The sequence below is a fragment of the Chlorocebus sabaeus genome, chromosome 2 (genome assembly GCF_047675955.1).
Source record: "Chlorocebus sabaeus isolate Y175 chromosome 2, mChlSab1.0.hap1, whole genome shotgun sequence".
Taxonomy (NCBI): Eukaryota; Metazoa; Chordata; class Mammalia; order Primates; family Cercopithecidae; genus Chlorocebus; species Chlorocebus sabaeus.
This window is the reverse complement of record NC_132905.1, coordinates 27,126,072-27,144,986: the sequence shown is the minus strand read 5'-3', so window position 1 is coordinate 27,144,986 and position 18,915 is coordinate 27,126,072. Positions and strand designations below refer to the sequence as shown.

The window sequence follows — 18,915 nt, the reverse complement described above, 5'->3', positions numbered from 1 at the left end:
TCTTATTCACAGTTTTTACAAGACTAAGAACACCTTGGTTGTTATTCACATTAAAGAGGAGTAGGCCGGGCGCAGTGGCTCACACCTGTAATCCTAGCACTTTGGGAGGCCGAGGTGGGAGGATCACGAGGTCAGGAGTTCGAGACCAGCCTGGCCAACGTGGTGAAACCCCATCTCTACTAAAAATAACAAAAATTAGCCGAACATGGTGGTGTGCGCCTGTAGTCCCAGCTACTCAGGAGGCTGAGGCAGGAGAATCGCTTGAACCTGGGAGGCAGAGGTTGCAGTGAGCCAAGATTGCACCATTGCACTCCAGCCTGGCTGACAGAGCAAGACCCTGTCTGGAAAAATAAAAAGAGGAGTATTATTTTCAGTTTGGGTGGCTGCAGGGAAGTGAGGTTTCCCCTCACAAGCATGCTCTGAGTGTCAGGGAGGAAACTGGCACTAGATTCTGAAGGAGAGAGCAGCTCTTCCTTAGGGGAAATACCCTTTTCCTTGGGCAAGAGGTTAAGGTGGCACTGAGCCTTCGGGGTGTGGGTAGAAGCTGGTGCTAAGCTTCGGAGGTGGAAAGCTTAGAGAGGTCACAGTAAAGGTGAGGAGTTGGGGATTCCCAGAAGACAATCAGGGAGAGAAGGTGTGGAAGACAAGGAACAGCGAGGAGAGAGCCAGAAGATTGTGTAAAGGGAGAAGATTCATTGGAACACATTCTCCATCCCTAGAAAGGTTTGTTGTGATAAAAAATCTTTCAACAAGCTGAGTTTCTTCTGTATGTGATAGGGGTGAGAAGGAAGATTTACTCCAAAATAGACATAACAAATGAGGATGTTTTCCAGGGCAAAGGAAGATAAGCTTGAGAAACAAAGAAGACAGCCTAGGAATTCCCAAAATGTGGGGGATACTTATAGAAATCTGAGTCAGCCCAAGACTGTTATCAAAAGACACAGTGTAGGCCGTGTGCAATGGTTCACGCCTGTAATCCCAGCACTTTGGGACTCCGAGGTAGGAGAACTCCTTGGCTCCAGGAGTTTCGAGACCAGCCCAGGCTACATAAGGAGACACTGTCTCTACAAAAAATAAAATTAGACAGGCGTGGTGGTGCATGCCTGTGGTCCCAGCTACTCAGGAGGCTGAGGTGGGAGGATCACTTGAGCCCAGGAGGTTGAGGTTGCAGTGAGCTATGATGACACTACTGCACACCAACCTGGGTGCCAGAGTGAAATGCTGTCTCAAAAAAAAAAAAAAAAAAAAAAGAGGTGGGCCTGTGGAACCACAGTGCTTGGTTTTGAATCCTAATGTGAACTTGGGCAAGTTACTTAAAAACTCTTGAGCTTTATTTATTTATTTATTTATTTATTTATTTGAGATGGAGTCTTACTCTGTCGCCCAGGCTGGAATGCAGTGGCATGATCTGGGATCACTGCAGCCTCCACTTCCCGAGTTCACGCCATTCTCCTGCCTTGGCCTCCTGAGTAGCTGGGACTACAGGTGCCTGCCACCGTGCCTGGTTAATTTTTTTTGTATTTTTAGTAGAGACGGGGTTTCACCATGTTACCCAGGATGGTCTCGATCTCCTGACCTCGTGATCCCTCCCAAAGTGCTGGGATTACAGGCGTGAGCCACCACGCCTGGCTAACTCTTGAGCTTTAATTTCTTCGTTTGTAAAATAGAAGTAATGGCTTTATTATAGAGTGTTATGACAATTGAGTCTGGCCCATAGAAAATGCTGAATACATGTGAGATACAGTTATTATAGAAAGTATGCTTGCGGCCAGGCGTGGTGGCTCACGCCTGTAATCCCAGCACTTTGAAAGGCCGAGGTGGGTGGATCACTTGAAGTCAGGAGTTCCAGACCAGCCTGGCCAACATGGTGAAACCCCATCTTACTAAAAATACAAAAATTAGCCAAGCATGCTGTCGCACACCTATAATCCCAGCTACTCAGGAGTCTGACTCAGAAGAATTGCTTGAACCTGGGAGGCAGAGGTTGCAGTGAGCCAAGATAGTGCCACTGCACTCCAGCCTGGGCGACGACAGTGAGGCTCTGTCTGAAAAAATAAAAAGTATGCTTGGGCCTCCTTCTTAAATTCATTAATTTCACAAATATCAAGTCCATATTTAATTATTTAATCTATGCATCAGTCTATACCCTGGGAAAACCACATTAAAAAAATACTGCCTACAGAGCTCGTATTCTAGTGGGGGAGTCAGCTAGTACGTGAGTAGATAAGAAGTGCTAGGAAGAAAATACAACAGGATAAGAGTGTAGGGAAAGCTGAATTGGTCTAGGAAATGTGACCTGACATTTGAGCACAAATATCGTCTTTTTTTTGAGATGGAGTCTCATCTGTCACCAGGCTGGAGTGCAGTGGCATGATCTTGGCTCACTTCAGCCTCCCCCTCCCTGGTTCAAGCGATTCTCCTGCCTTAGCCTCCCGAGTAGCTGGGACCACAGGTGTGAGCCACCACACCGGGCTAATTTTTTTTTTTTTTTTGTAATTTAGTAGAGATGGGGTTTCACCATGTTGGCCAGGATGGTCTTGATCTCCTGACCTCGTGATGTGCCCGCCTCGGCCTCTCAAAATATTGGGGTTACAGGTATGAGCCACTATGCCTAGCCAAAAATACCTTTATGTGATGAAATACCTTTAGTATTTTAGCAATCCTGTATCATGTTATAGATTAGCCAATACCTGATTTATAACTTTGCAAACTTTAGACTCACTAAACGAAGTTTATTCCAAATGCCAATATCAGAAATAAATCCAACCAAAATCCTCCTCACTCTTTTTATCTTTCCTTGTTTGGTAATAAATAATGGGAGAGGCTGGGCGCGGTGGCTCACGCCTGTAATCCCAGCACTTTAGGAGGCCAAGGCAGGTGGATTACTTGAGGTCAGGAGTTGGAGACCAGCCTGGCCAACCCGGTGAAACCCTGTCTCTACTAAAAATACAAAAATTAGCCAGGCACAGTGGTGGGTGCCTATAATCCCAGCTACTCAGGAGGCTGAGGCAGGAGAATCGCTTGAACCTGGGAGGCAGAGGTTGCAGTGAGCCAAGATTGTGCCATGGCACTCCGACCTGGGCAACAAGAGCAACACTCCATCTCAAAAATAAATAATAAATTAATAAATTAATAAATAATGAGAGATTCATATATTGGAACACAGCATTAAAATTGTCACAGAACGTCGGGTGCAGTGGCTCACGCCTGTAATCCCAGCACTTTGGGAGGCCGAGGCAGGCGAATCACAAGGTCAGGAGATCAAGACCATCCTGGCTTAGACGGTGAAACCCCATCTCTACTAAAAATACAAAAAAAAAAAAAAAATTAATCGAGCATGGTGGTGGGCACCTGTAGTCCCAGCTACTAGGGAGGCTGAGGCAGGAGAATGGCGTGAACCCAGGAGGCAGAGCTTGCAGTGAGCCGAGATTGCGCCACTGTACTGCAGTCTGGGTGACAGAACAAGACTCCATCTGGAAAAAAAAAAAAAAAAAAAGGATTGTCACAGAAGTATAATTTAGACAATACAAGGATGATCTTGATATATTAAGTGATATGTGTGAACAATTTTTACATTAAAAATGCATAATATATGCATGTTCCTTAAAGTCTGGGAAGATTCACTTCTAAAGATGGCCTTGATGTAGAACAACTAGAACTTTTACACACTGCTGGTTGGAATGCAAAATGGGTAGCCACTTTGGTAAAGAATATGGCAATATCTTAGGAAGTTTAACATATACTTGCCATTTGACCCATGAACCCAACACATACAAAATTAAAGGGAAAGAAAAATGTATGGTCAGGCCAGGGGCGGTGGCTCATGCTTGTTGTGATCCCAGCACATTGGGAGGCTGGGGCGGATGCGTCACTTGAGGCCAGGAGTTCAAGACCAACCTGGGCAACATGGCGTGACTCCGTCTCTACAAAACATACAAAAAGTGGCGCACGCCTGTAGTCCCAGCTACTTGGGAGGCTGAAGTACGAGGATTGCTTGAGCCCAGGAAGGTGAGGCTGCCGTGAGCCATGATCACATCACTGCACTCCAGTCTGGGCAACAGAGGGAAAAAAATGTTCAAAGACTGCACACAAATGTTTATACTGATAGTTATTCATATTAATCAAAACCTGGAAACAACCCAAACATTCATCAACTGGTTATGAAGGAAGATTGCTTAGCAATAGAAAATAAGTATTTATACATGCAGCAAAGATGAATCTCAAAAACACATACCAAGTGGAAGAACTGAAACACAAAAGACTACACACTTTGCATATGTAACTATTTACATGAAATTTTTATTATTTATTTATTTTATTTTATTTTATTTTATTTTTTTGAGACGGAATCTCACTCTGTCGCCCAGGCTGGAGTGCAGTGGTGCGATCTCGGCTCACTGCAAGTTCTGCCTCCCCGGTTCATGCCATTCTCCTGCCTCAGCCTCCTGAGTAGCTGGGACTACAGGCACCCACGACCACACCCAGTTTTTTTTTGTATTTTTAGTTGAGACGGGGTTTCACCGTGTTAGCCAGGATGGTCTCGATCTCCTGAACTCGTGATCTGCCTGCCTCGGCCTCCCAAAGTGCTGGGATTACAGGCGTGAGCCACCATGACTGACCGATACAGGATGGTTAAAATACTGAAGATATTTCATCACATAAAGGTATCTTTGGCCAGGCATGGTGTCTCACGCCTGTAATCCCAGCATTTTGGGAGGCTGAGGCGGGCAGATCATGAAGTCAGCTTATCGAGACCTGGCCAACATGGTGAAACTCCATCTCTACTAAAATACAAACAAAACAAAACAAAATATTAGCCTGATGCGGTGACACGCACCTGTAGTCCCAGCTACTTGGGAGGCTGAGGCAGGAGAATCGCTTGAACCCGGGAGGCGGAGGTTGCAGTGAGCCAAGATCCCGCCACTGCACTCCAGGCTGGTAACAGAGCAAGACTCGGTCTCGAAGGAAAAAAAAAAAGGTATTTGTGTTCAAGTGTCTGGTCACATTTCCTAGACCAATTCAGCTTTCCCTACACTCTTATCCTGTTGTATTTTCTTCCTAGCACTTCTTATCTACTCACGTACTAGCTGACTCCCCCACTAGAATACGAGCTCCGTAGGCAGTATTTTTTTAATGTGGTTTTCACAGGGTATAGACTGATGCATAGATTAAATAATTAAATATGGACTTGATATTTATGAAATTAATGAATTTAAGAAGGAGGCCCAAGCATACTTTTTATTTTTTCAGACAGAGTCTCACTCTGTCGTCGCCCAGGCTGGAGTGCAGTGGCACTATCTTGGCTCACTGCAACCTCTGCCTCCCAGGTTCAAGCAATTCTTCTGAGTCAGACTGCTGAGTAGCTAGGATTACAGGTGTGTGACAGCATGCCTGGCTAATTTTTGTATTTTTAGTAAGATGGGGTTTCACCACGTTGGCCAGGCTGGTCTGGAACTCCTGACTTCAAGTGATCCACCCACCTCGGCCTTTCAAAGTGCTGGGATTACAGGCGTGAGCCACCACGCCTGGCCGCAAGCATACTTTTTATAATAACTGTATCTCACATGTATTCAGCATTTTCTATGGGCCAGGCTCAATTCTCATAACACTCTATAATAAAGCCATTACTTCTGTTTTACAAATGAAGAAATTAAAGCTCAAGAGTTAGCCAGGCGTGGTGGCTCACGCCTGTAATCCCAGCACTTTGGGAGGGATCACGAGGTCAGGAGATCGAGACCATCCTGGGTAACATGGTGAAACCCCGTCTCTACTAAAAATACAAAAAAAATTAACCAGGCACGGTGGCAGGCACCTGTAGTCCCAGCTACTCAGGAGGCCAAGGCAGGAGAATGGCGTGAACTCGGGAAGTGGAGGCTGCAGTGATCCCAGATCATGCCACTGCATTCCAGCCTGGGCGACAGAGTAAGACTCCATCTCAAATAAATAAATAAATAAATAAATAAATAAAGCTCAAGAGTTTTTAAGTAACTTGCCCAAGTTCACATTAGGATTCAAAACCAAGCACTGTGGTTCCACAGGCCCACCTTTTCTTTCTTTTTTTTTTTTGAGACAGCATTTCACTCTGGCACCCAGGTTGGTGTGCAGTAGTGTCATCATAGCTCACTGCAACCTCAACCTCCTGGGCTCAAGTGATCCTCCCACCTCAGCCTCCTGAGTAGCTGGGACCACAGGCATGCACCACCACGCCTGTCTAATTTTATTTTTTTGTAGAGACAGGGTCTCCTTATGTAGCCTGGGCTGGTCTCGAAACTCCTGGAGCCAAGGAGTTCTCCTACCTCGGAGTCCCAAAGTGCTGGGATTACAGGCGTGAACCATTGCACACGGCCTACACTGTGTCTTTTGATAACAGTCTTGGGCTGACTCAGATTTCTATAAGTATCCCCCACATTTTGGGAATTCCTGGGCTGTCTTCTTTGTTTCTCAAGCTTATCTTCCTTTGCCCTGGAAAACATCCTCATTTGTTATGTCTATTTTGGAGTAAATCTTCCTTCTCACCCCTATCACATACAGAAGAAACTCAGCTTGTTGAAAGATTTTTATCACAACAAACCTTTCTAGGGATGGAGAATGTGTTCCAATGAATCTTCTCCCTTTACACAATCTTCTGGCTCTCTCCTCGCTGTTCCTTGTCTTCCACACCTTCTCTCCCTGATTGTCTTCTGGGAATCCCCAACTCCTCACCTTTACTGTGACCTCTCTAAGCTTTCCACCTCCGAAGCTTAGCACCAGCTTCTACCCACACCCCGAAGGCTCAGTGCCACCTTAACCTCTTGCCCAAGGAAAAGGGTATTTCCCCTAAGGAAGAGCTGCTCTCTCCTTCAGAATCTAGTGCCAGTTTCCTCCTTGACACTCAGAGCATGCTTGTGAGGGGAAACCTCACTTCCCTGCAGCCACCCAAACTGAAAATAATACTCCTCTTTTTATTTTTCCAGACAGGGTCTTGCTCTGTCGGCCAGGCTGGAGTGCAATGGTGCAATCTTGGCTCACTGCAACCTCTGCCTCCCAGGTTCAAGCGATTCTCCTGCCTCAGCCTCCTGAGTAGCTGGGACTACAGGCGCACACCACCATGTTCGGCTAATTTTTGTTATTTTTAGTAGAGATGGGGTTTCACCACGTTGGCCAGGCTGGTCTCGAACTCCTGACCTCGTGATCCTCCCACCTCGGCCTCCCAAAGTGCTAGGATTACAGGTGTGAGCCACTGCGCCCGGCCTACTCCTCTTTAATGTGAATAACAACCAAGGTGTTCTCAGTCTTGTAAAAACTGTGAATAAGATCATCTTAAACATTACTATGTTTATTGGTCTACTCGAAGTCACAATATAGGTAAACACAATATGCATGTTACACAAATACAGCTTCAAATGTCACTCTCCCAGTCCCACCTAGGTTACTAGTTTTAAGCAATTAGAGAAATTACAGGCCTGAGCCACCATGCCCGGCCAATTTTTGTATTTTTAGTAGAGACATGGTTTCGTCATTTTGGCCAGGCTGGCATCAAATTCCTGACCTCAAGTGATCCGCCTGCCTCAGCATCCCAAAGTGCTGAGATTACAGGTGCGAGCTACCACACCCGGCCGGCCTTTTCAATATACATCTGGACCTTCAAGGTTTTATTTGAAAGGAGAGAAGTCCAGCCCCCTTGTGTCAGTTGAAAAACAGGCTTCTTGTCTACATAAAGAACATGGGAGGCCAGGAACGGTGGCTCACGCCTGTAATTCCAGCACTTTGGGAGGCTGAGACAAGCAGATCACCAGGTCAAGAGATCAAGACCATCCTGGCCAACATGGTGAAACCCCATCTCTACTACAAATACAAAAATTAGGTGGGCATGATGGGGCGCACCTGTAGTCCCAGCTACTCGGTAGGCTGAGGCTGGTGAGTTGTTTGAACCCAGGAGGCAGAGGTTGCAGTGAGCCAAGATCGTGCCACTGCACTCCAGCCTGGCGAAAGAGCGAGACTCCATCTTAAAAAAAAAAAGAATATGGGAATTGGGAATATGAGAAAAGAGATAATAATTTTGTTATTAAAATGCTCAGAACAAGAGTCACTATAAGGTCATGGAGACAATGATACAGAGTGGCCCCAAACCACAGGTGCAAGGGACCAAAGTACCCGAAGAACAGCGATGAAGGCGAGTCCGCAGCTATAGGCACAAAACACACTACTCCTAGGTTGAAGGCTGGTCCCAGAAATGGGATGAGACCAGGGTTAGGGGTACCCAGTAAGCACTGGTTCATTCTGGAACCCCTAGGATAAAGGGGGGACATCCTGTTCAATCCAGTCTGCCATAAGTGCAGGAAAAAGATAGTAGGGAAACTAGAAGAGACGCCTTTTCCCTTCTCTCTTCTGTTCTCTCTTCACAGATGGGTAATCACGTCTCCATACCACAAGACGTGCCCCTCGGATACATCTCAAGAACTGGGATAAGTTCAACCCCCAAACCCTAAAATGAAAAACCAATTTTCCTTGGCAAAACCAGAACAACTCTGGCCAAAAGTACAAATTTTATTTATTTATTTTTTTTGAGATAGAGTCTTGCTCTTTCGCCCAGGTTGGAGTGGCGCCATCTCGGCTCACTGCAAGCTCTGCCTCTCAGGTTCATGCCATTCTCCTGCTTCAGCCTCCCCAGTAGCTGGGACTACGCCCGGCTAATTTTTTTTATTTTTAGTAAAGACAGGGTTTCACTGTGTTAGCCAGGAAGGTCTCGATCTCCTGACCTCGTGATCTGCCCACCTCGGCCTCCCAAAGTGCTGGCATTACAGGCGTGAGCCACCGCGCCTGGCAAAAATACAAATTTTAATACTGTCCTCCAGCTGGACCTTTCCTGCCACCATCAGGGCAAATAGTCAGAGGTCCTCTATTTACAAACCTTCATGGCCTGAAGGAAAAACCCCACTCCTTATAAAGCTTGTAAGGCAAACCCCACTGTCCTAGCTATGCTTAGCTGCCTTCTCCAGGGCTCTCCATTGGGACTCCCCTGCTGACTCCCTTCTCCTCCAAAAGCCAAGGGGAAAAATTGCCTCCTCCTCCTCCACAGGTCAAAAAGTGAAAAACAGACACCCGGCTCCTCCGCTGTTTATCTCACTCCCAGAACTTGGCAATAAGCCCTGCCCTACACAGAGCACCTTAGTTCTCCCTCCAGGCTCTACCTGTTAGAGGAAGTAAGTGAGCCAGTTGGACCCATCCAAATCCTCATCTCCTTTTCAGCCTGGACCTCTGGCAAATTAAAAAAACAAACAAACAAACAAAAACTAGGAAAGTTCTCAAATGACCCTGAGAGGCTCATTGAAGGCTCCCAAATATTGGCCCTTACATTTTTATTTATTTATTTATTTTTTGAGACAGAGTATCGCTCTGTCACCCAAGCTGGAGTGCAGTGGTATGATCTCGGCTCACTGCAATCTCCACCTCCTGGGTTAAGCGATTGTCCTCCCTCAGCCTCCCGAGTAGCTGGGACTACAGATGCATGCCACCATGCCCAGCTAATTTTTCTGTTCTTAGTAGAGACAGGGTTTCGCCATGTTGGTCAGGCTCGTCTCGAACTCCTGACCTCAGGTGATCCACTTGCCTCAGCCTCTCAAAGTGCTGGGATTATAGGCATGAGCCACTGTGCCCGGCCAGCCCTTACATTTAGATTAACTTGAAAGGACATAAATATCCTCCTGGGACAAGCCCTCTTACGGGAAGAAAGAGAAACCAGAATCTGTGAAGCAGTCAGACACTGTGGGGATGAATTACACCTGGCAAACGTCAACTACTCTCGAGGGGCTACAGCTGTTCCCCAACAAGACCCCAACTGGGACTACAATATCCAAGCAAAAATATGGGCTGGGAACCACATGCTGCTGTGTCTAATAGAGGGAATATAATAAAGTAAGGTTAAGTCTATAAACTCTAGTAAGTTAGCCATCATAAACCAGGGGCCAACCAAAAATCCTATAGCCTTTCTCAAAAGACTACAGGAAACCCATATTAAGCATACCAACTTAAACCCAGAATCCCCCAAGGGACAACTAGTCCTAAAGGACCATTTCTTTACCCAAGCCATCCTGGATATCAGGAAAAATTACAAAAGTCAGCCTTAGGACCCAGTGCTCCTATGCCAGAAATCCTCAAATGAGCCTCCTTGATCTTTTATAACCAAAATCAGGACAAGGAGGACAGAGCTAAGGAAAACGAAAATGTAGGGACAACAGGCAGGCTTAACTACTAGCTGTTGTGGAAGCCCACCAGCCCCCTCCAGGTTGCCTTCAAGACACTCCTCCAGGTAACTGCCATCAGTGGGGAAGACTAGGCCACTAGAGAAGGAATTGCCCAAATGGAAGGATGCCACGCATAGCCTGCCCAATCTGCCATAAGCTCGGCCACGGGAAAGACTGTCCCAGGAGACAAAAGGCCTCCTGGTCAGATCTCCACCCAATAATAGCCTTGAACTGAAGGGGCTCTCTGCTCACCAGCTTCCAAATCAGACATCGTCATTAAAGGAACAAAGCCAAGGGCAACTCTGGAAGTGGCAGGTAGGACTCTATACGTATAATTTCCTTTGAAATACAAGAGCTGTCTACTTTATGCTAACCTCCTTCTCCAGGCAGCTTTCCTCCAAATCCTGTCAGGTAATGGGGGCAAGTGGCACCCCTTTCTTTCTTTTTTTCTTTTTCTTTTTTTTTTTTTTGAGACAGAGTCTTGCTCTGTTGCCCAGTCTGGAGTACAGTGGCGCAATCTCGGCTCACTGCAAGCTCCACCTCCCAGGTTCACGCCATTCGCCTGCCTCAGCCTCCCGAGTAGCTGGGACTACAGGTGCCCACCACCATGCCCGGCTAATTTTGTTTTTGTATTGTTAGTAGAGACAGGGTTTCACCGTGTTAGCCAGGATGGTCTCAATCTCCTGACCTCATGATCTGCCCACCTCAGCCTCCCAAAGTGCTGGGATTACAGGCATGAGCCATTGTGCCCGGCCCCCTTTCTTTCTTTTTGACATCCCTACTTAAGACCTGAGGAGCCTTCTATATTTGTGGCCAGTTATTTCACCAATGCCTCTACACTAACTGAACTGGAATGTGAACCATAGGCTGTGTATCCCCAGACATCTTCAGAGCCCCTGGCAATCTCTCTTCAGTACCAATCTATGGATCTATGGGCATTCTTTTTTTTTTTTTTTTTTGAGATGGAGTCTCACTCTGTTGCCCAGGCTAGAGTGCAGTGGCACGATCTCAGCTCATTGCAACCTCTGCCTCCCAGGTTCAAGTGATCCTCCTGCCTCAGCCCCCCTAGTAGCTGGGATTACAGGAATGTGCCCAGCTAATTTTTGTATTTATAGTAGAGACAGAGTTTCACCATGTTGACCAGGCTGGTCTCGAACTCCTGACCTCAGGTGATCCACCCACCTCAGCCTCCCAAAGTGCTGGAGTTACAGGCATGAGCCACTGCACCCGGCCCAGGCATTCCATCTTGCCCAGGGTGAAGAGGGCTATCCAATTAATTCCCCTTCTTGCTCAACGTGGCATTATATCCAGTATGGGAACCAGAATTGCCGAAGTCATAGAAGCCTCCTTGACCATATCTCAGCAGACATAGCCAACACTGATGCCACAGCTAAAACCTTAATAGCCGTGCAAGAATAAATTGACTCGTTAGCAGCCATAGTCCTCCTAAATTGCCGAGGACTATATATGTTAATGGCAGCACAGGGAATAATTTGTTTAGCCTTAGATGAAAAATGTTGATTTTGGTTGAATCAATTGGAAAAGTATAAGGCAACATCAGACACCTTGTAAATTGAGTCTCCTATTTATGGGAACAAGCCTCTCAGGGTTGGTTAGATTGGGAGGGAACATGGAAATGGTTCTCCTGGTTTGTCCTCTTTTATGCCCACTTGTTAGTCTCCTACTTTTGCTTCTTTTTGGTCCATGTCTTCTAAATCTGATAACCCAGTTTGTTTCCTGTCACCTCTGGCCATCAAACTCCAGATGACCCCCAGTGAGGGATACCATCCTCTCAATATTCAAGAGTCACCCTTCTACAGAGGACCCTTAGACGACCCATCAATGAGACACAACAGAGGCGAAATCCTGCCCATCTCCCTTGGACCTGGCTAGATAGCACTTTCACCAACCCGCAAAGCCACCCTTGCTGGAATCATATACGCCTCCTTGAGATTTTGGTCCATGAAGACATGGACCCAAAAACAGCAAAAGTGGGCCGGGTGTGGTGGTTCACGCCTGTAATCCCAGCACTTTGGGAGGCCGAGGTGGGTGGATCACCTGTGGTCAGAAGTTAGAGACCAGCCTGGTCAACACAGTGAAACCCTGTTTCTACTAAAAATATGAAAATTAGCTGGGCATGGTGGTGTGTGCCTGTAATCCCAGGTACTCAGGAGGCTGAAGCGGGGGAATTTCTTGAATCTGGGAGGTGGAGGTTGCAGTGAGCTGAGATTGCACCACTGCACTCCAGGCTGGGTGACAGAGAGAAAAAAATCAATGATCAGATTCCCCATGATTAAGGAATTGATACAAATAGAAAGTTGGGGGAGGGGACTAAAACTGGCCCAATTGTCCCATAGAACTGATGTCAATTGCTTAATGGGACTAAAGCTTATAGTTTTTATTGAATAAAACAAAATGGACTCAGTCTTAAAACTTAAGAAAGTTACATTTGTTTTATCTGAGTTCCTTTCTCAGGAAACCAACCATCAGGGCTTCCAGATAGTATCTAGGAACTGAAACTCACCAGGATCACTGCATGAGGACAGAGAGGTGCCAGACCCTTCACCTATCATGATTCTGTATCCAACTACCTGTTTGACCAGCTCCTCTTCCTTATCCCATCTTAATTTCCATTTTTCTGTATGAAGTTGTATTTCTTCCCTGATAAATAAATGCCTGAATTTACTTGCTTAGGGAGATGGATTTGAGACTGATCTACCATCTCCTCAACTGCGGTATGATTAAAGCCCTCTTCTCTGGCAATACTTGTCTCAGTGATGGGCTTTTTTTTTCTTTTCTTTCCTTTTTTTTTTTTTTTTTTTTTTTGAGACAGAGTTTTGCTTTTGTTGCCCAGGCTGGAGTGCAATGGTGAGATCTTGGCTCTCCCAAACCTCCGCCTCCCAGGTTCAAGCGATTCTCTTGTCTCAGCCTCCCGAGTAGCTGGGATTACAGGTGCATGCCACCACGCCTGGCTAATTTTTGTATTTTAGTAGAGACAGGGTTTCATCAGATTGGTCAGGCTGGTCTCAAACTCCTGACCTCAGGTGATCTGCCTGCCTTGGCCTCCCAAAGTGCTGGGATTACAGGCGTGAGCCACTGTGCCCAGCAGCGATTGACTTTCTATGCAGCCAGCAACAAGACCAAGATAGAACTCCTGGTGTTTCAGTAACAATTCCCTGGAGATTATGATTTCACTGGTCAAGGGCGGAGCCTAGGAATCAGTATTGTTAACATGTCTCTCAGATAATCCTTGTCCTTGCTCATTAGGAAACTGCAACTCTAAAATAAACACCAGATTTTGTCATTGTAGATCTATTTAAAATTAAAACCTCTTCAGTGGCTCCCTGATATGGTTTAGATTTGTGTCCCTACCCAAATCTCATGTCAAACTGTAATCCCCAGTGTTGGAAGAGGGTGTCAGGTTCCAACCTGAGCTGGGGTCCAAGAGGAGCTGGTGGATGGGTGGCGGGTAGCTGAAAGAACACTCTAGGGACCATACGCAGTTGGGACATGGTCTTATTATCTCTCTCTCTCCCACAGAGTCAGCAGTGCAGTTATATTTTTCACAGATGATAGTGGCTCAAAGCCAGGTATGAGCTCACACAAACAGGATACATCAAAATGGCTACATAAATGTGATTACATAGTGCATGGAATTGTGCACCTGTGGTCCCAACCTGCTGTCATGCTGTACTGGATGTCTGCCTCAGCCTACTCCTGACTGAAGCACAGCCATTTTCCTTACAGAGGGGCCTGGTGGAAGGTGATTGGATCATGGGGGCACATTTCCCTCTTTCTGTTCTCGTGATAGTGATTTCTCACAAGATCTGGTAGCTTAAAAGTGTGTAGCTCCTTCCCCTGCTCTCTATTCCTCCTGCTCCGGCCACATAAGATGTGCCTTCTTCCTCTTCACCTTCTGCCATGACTGTAAGTTACCTGAGGCCTCTCCAGCCAGCTTCCTGTATAGCCCAAAGAACTGTGAGCCAACTAAACCTCTTTTCTTATAAATTACCCAGTTTCAGGTATTCATTTATAGCTGTGAGAGAACAAACTAATACAGAAAATTGGTACTGGAAAGTGGGGGCATTGCTATAAAGATACCTGAATATATGGAAGCAGCTTTGGAATTGGGTACTGGGTAGAGGTTGGAATGGATTGGAGGCTCAGAAATGACAGAAAGTTGAGGGAGAGTTTGGAACTTCCTAGAGACTTGTTAAATTGTGACCTAAATGCTGAGAGTGATCTGGACAATGAAGTCCAGGGTGAGGTGGTCTCAGATGGAGATAAGGAACTTATTGGGAACTGGAGTAAAGGTCACTCTTGTTATGCTTTAGCAAAGATACTGGTGGCATTGTGCCACTGCCCTAGAGATCTGTGGAGATTTGAACTTGACAGAGATGATACAGGGTATCTGGTGGAAGAAATTTCTAGGCAGCAAAGCATTAGAGATGTGGCCTGACTGCTTCTAATAGTGTATGCTTATTTGTGTGAATAAAGAGTTGATCTACAACTGGAACTTATATTTAAAAGGCAAGCAGAGGCCGGGCGCGGTGGCTCAAGCCTGTAATCCCAGCACTTTGGGAGGCCGAGACGGGCGGATCACGAGGTCAGGAGATCGAGACCATCCTGGCTAATACAGTGAAACCCCGTCTCTACTAAAAAATACAAAAAAAATAGCCGGGTGAGGTGGCGGGCGCCTGTAGTCCCAGCTATAGGGAGGCTGAGGCAGGAGAATGGCACAAACCCAGGAGGCGGAGCTTGCAGTGAGCTGCGATCCGGCCACTGCACTCCAGCCTGGGCGACAGCGCGAGACTCCCTCTCAAAAAAAAAAAAACAAAAAAAACAAATAAAAGGCAAGCAGAGCATGAAAGTGTGGAAAATTTGCAGCCTGGTCATGTGACAGAAAAGAAAAACCCTTGGGAGGCTGAGGCGGGTGGATCACCTGAGGTCAGGAGTTGGAGACCAGACTGATTGACAATGTGGTGAAATCCCATCTCTACTAAAAATACAAAAGTTAGCCAGACGCGTTGGTACGTGCCTATAGTACCAGCTACTTGGGAGGGTGAGGCAGAAGAATCACTTGAACCTGGAGGGTGGAGGTTGCAGTGAGCCAAAATCACGTCATGGCCTCAAAGGCATTTCAGAGACCTTTGCAGCAGCCCCACCCAGAAAAATGGGGGCAGAGGCCTAGGAGGGAAGAATGGTTTTGCAAGCCAGGCCCAGGGTCCTGCTGCCCTGTGCCTTTTGCCATGATGCCTCCCCAGCCATGCTTCCAGTACAGCCTGTGGAACGATGAGCCAATGAAACCTGTTTTTTTTTTTTTTTTTTAAAGACAGAGTCCCGTTCTGTCACCCAGGCTGGAGTGCAATGGCGTGATCTTGGCTCACTGCAACCTCTGCCTCCCAAGTTCAAGCAATTCTCCTGCCTCAGCCTCCCTCCTGAATAGCTTGGATTACAGGCTGTCAGGCCTCTGAGCTGAAGCTCAGTCATTATAACCCCTGTGACCTGCACATACACATCCAGGTGGCCTGCAGGAGCCAAGAAATCTGGAGCAGCAAAAGAAAAAAACTACAAAGAAGTAAAACAGCCAGTTCCTGCCTTAACTGATTAACTAACATTACAATATTTTACTATTGTGACTTGTCCCTGCCCTACCTTAGCTAATCGATCGACTTTGTGACATTCTTCTTCTGGACAATGTGTCTTACGATTTCTCCACCATGCACCTTGTAACCCCCTCCTCTGCTAACAATAGATAACTACCTTTTGCTGTAATTTTCCATTACCTACTCAACTCCTATAAAGCAACCCCTTCCCCATCTCCCTTCGCTGACTCTCTTTTCGGACTCAGCTCACTTGCACTCAAGTGAATAAACAGCTTTATTGCTCACACAAAGCCTGTTTGATGGTCTCTTCACACGGACGCGCTTGACACAGGCGTCCGCCATCATGCCTGGCTAATTTTTGTATTTTTAGTAGAGATGGGGTTTCAACACGTTGGCCAGGCTGGTCTCGAACTTCTGACCTCAAGTGATCCACCTTCCTCAGCCTCCCAAAGTGTTGGGATTATAGGCGTGAGCCACCGTGCCTGGCTGAAACCTCCCTTCTTGTAAATTACCCAGTTTCAGGTTTTTGTTTTTTTTTTTTTTTTTGAGATGGAGTCTCAGTCTTGTCACCCAGGCTGGAGTGCAGTTGCTCAATCTCGGGTCACTGCAACCTCCATCTTCCGGGTTCAAGCTATTCTCCTGCCTCAGTCTCCTGAATAGGTAGCACATGCCCATAGTCCCAGCTACTTGGGAGGCTGAGGCTGGTGGATTGCTTGCACCCAGGAGGTGGAGGTTGCAGATCATGCCACTGCACTCCAGCCTGGGTAACAGTGACAGTCCATCTTAAAAAAAAAAAAAAAAAAAGGAAAGAAAAATTCCCCAGGTGCAGCCAATGTTGAGAACCACCAGAAATAATCAAGCCTGAGTTGTTTAACCTGTTGTTGAAAGCCCAACCATGAAAGTCTCCTGCCTGCCTTTCTAGCCCTATTTTCTATGACACTTGTGCATATGCACACTACAGTCCAGCCTTGCCAAATTATCTTCAAATAGGGTCATGTAAAGATTTAAAAAATTGGCCGGATGCGGTGGCTCAAGCCTGTAATCCCAGCACTTTGGGAGGCTGAGACGGGCGGATTACAAGGTCAGGAGATCGAGACCATCCTGGCTAACACGATGAAACCCTGTCTCTACTAAAAAATACAAAAAAACTAGCCAGGCGAGGTGGCGGGCACCTGTAGTCCCAGCTACTCAGGAGGCTGAGGCGGAGAATGGCATGAACCTGGGAGGCGGAGCTTGCAGTGAGCTGAGATCCGACCACTACACTCCAGCCTGGGCGACAGAGCGAGACTCCGTCTCAAAAAAAAAAAAAAAAAAAAGATAAAAAAATTTAATTACCTGTAATTCCCAAACCTATGGTACTTTCATACATCTAGGTCTTTCCACAATTTATTCTCACTTTGTCTTGAATACTTTTACTGTCCTGGCAAACAGTTATTCTCCCACAAGGATGAAATTCCTGGTTGGGCACTGTGGCTCACGTCTGTAATCTCAGCACTTTGAGAAGCAGAGGCAGGTGGATCACTTGAGGTCAGGAGTTCAAGAGCAGCCTGACCAACATGGTGAAACCTCGTCCTCTACTTAAAAATACAAAAGTTAGCCGGGCATGGTGGCAGGTGCCTGTAATCCCAGCTACTCAGAAGGCTGAGGCAGGACAATTGCTTGAACCCAGGAGGTTAAGGTTGTAGTCAGCGGAGATTGTGTGACTGCACTCCAGGCTGGGCAATGGAGCAAGACTCTCCTTTTGGAGGTTCCTCTGGCACATGTGCTCAGGCAGAGTAAAACACTTCCTTCTTTGTGCTAAACTACCCCTCTTGGCACAGAGCTGTATTACTATAATTATCACAGCAATATTATATCTTGAGCACAGGAACTATGTCTGGTTCATCTTTATATCCCTTGCACCTAGCAGAGGGTAGGAACAGAGCAGGGAGCCAATAAATGCTTGTTGACTTAGTGAAAGCACTCACAAGGAACAAAATTAAAACAAGCAGGAACATTACCCTTTTTATAAAAATCTGAATATAATCTAATCATCTAACCCTCCCCCACTTTTTTTTTTTTTGTAGAGACAGGTGTCTCACTATGTTTCTTAGGCTGGTCTTCAACTCTTGGCCTCAAGTGATCCTTCTGCCTTGGCCTCCCAAAGTGTTGGGATTACAGGCATGAGTCACCACACTTGGCCCATATTAAGATCTTAATTAGGAAATAATTTTTAAGGCCAGGTGTGGTGGCTCACGCCTGTAATCCCAGCACTTTGGGAGGCGCCAAGGCAGGTGGATCACCTGAGGTCAGGAGTCTGAGACCAGCCTGGCCAACATGGTGAAACCCTGTCTCTACTAATAAAAATACAAAAAATTAGCTGGGTATAGTGGTGGGAGCCTATAATCCCAGCTACTCAGGAGGCTGAGGCAGAACTACTTGAACCCAGGAGGCAGAGGCTGCAGAGAGCCGAGATCACGCCATTGCACTCCAGCCTGGGCAACAAGTGCGAGACACCCTCTCAAAAAAAAAATTAATAAAAAGAATTTTTAAGCTGTAGGTCTCCTGTGGAGAAATACACCTTTGAAAGCACTCCAAAGACAGTAATAAGCCATTTCCTTAATTAACTATCATAACTTAGTTCGCATGTTCATTCCAAGGCCTTGAAATAATCCTGTTTCTTCATATGTATCTGATATGGCTTGGGTGTGTCCTCATTCAAAACTCATTTTGAATTATAACTCTCACAATTCCCATGTGTCACGGGAGGAACCTGGTGGCAGGTGATTGAATTATGGGGGCGGGTCTTTCCTGGGCTGTTCTCATGATAGTGAATACATCTCACAAAACCTGATGGTTTAAAAAATGGCAGTTTCCCTGCACAAACTCTCTCTTTGCCTGCCACCATACATGTAAGATGTGACTTGCTCTTTGCCTTTTGCCATGATTGTGAGGCCTCCCCAGCCATGTGAAACTGTAAGTCCATTAAACCTTTTTTACTTCTGTCTTAGGTATGTCTTTATTAGCAGCATGAAAATGGATTAATACAGCAATTTGGTACCAGAAGTGGAGTGCTGCTGAAAAGATACACGAATATGTGGAAGTGA

The 18,915-nt window shown here is 46.3% G+C and overlaps 1 long non-coding RNA gene across 3 annotated transcripts in view; it reads left to right on the top strand.

The window, feature by feature from the left end:
• The window catches only part of LOC140709101 (uncharacterized), an 80,941-nt gene extending 62,026 nt beyond the window's left edge, over positions 1 to 18,915 (top strand). Inside the window, exons 3-5 of one of the 3 annotated variants that reach the window (XR_012089485.1) lie at positions 8,385 to 8,517; positions 13,764 to 13,813; positions 18,820 to 18,915. This is a non-coding gene — a long non-coding RNA (uncharacterized lncRNA). Of the gene's footprint in view, positions 1 to 8,384; positions 8,518 to 13,763; positions 13,987 to 18,819 lie in introns of all 3 variants that reach the window. The other 2 variants (XR_012089483.1, XR_012089486.1) reach the window with 2 other exon arrangements.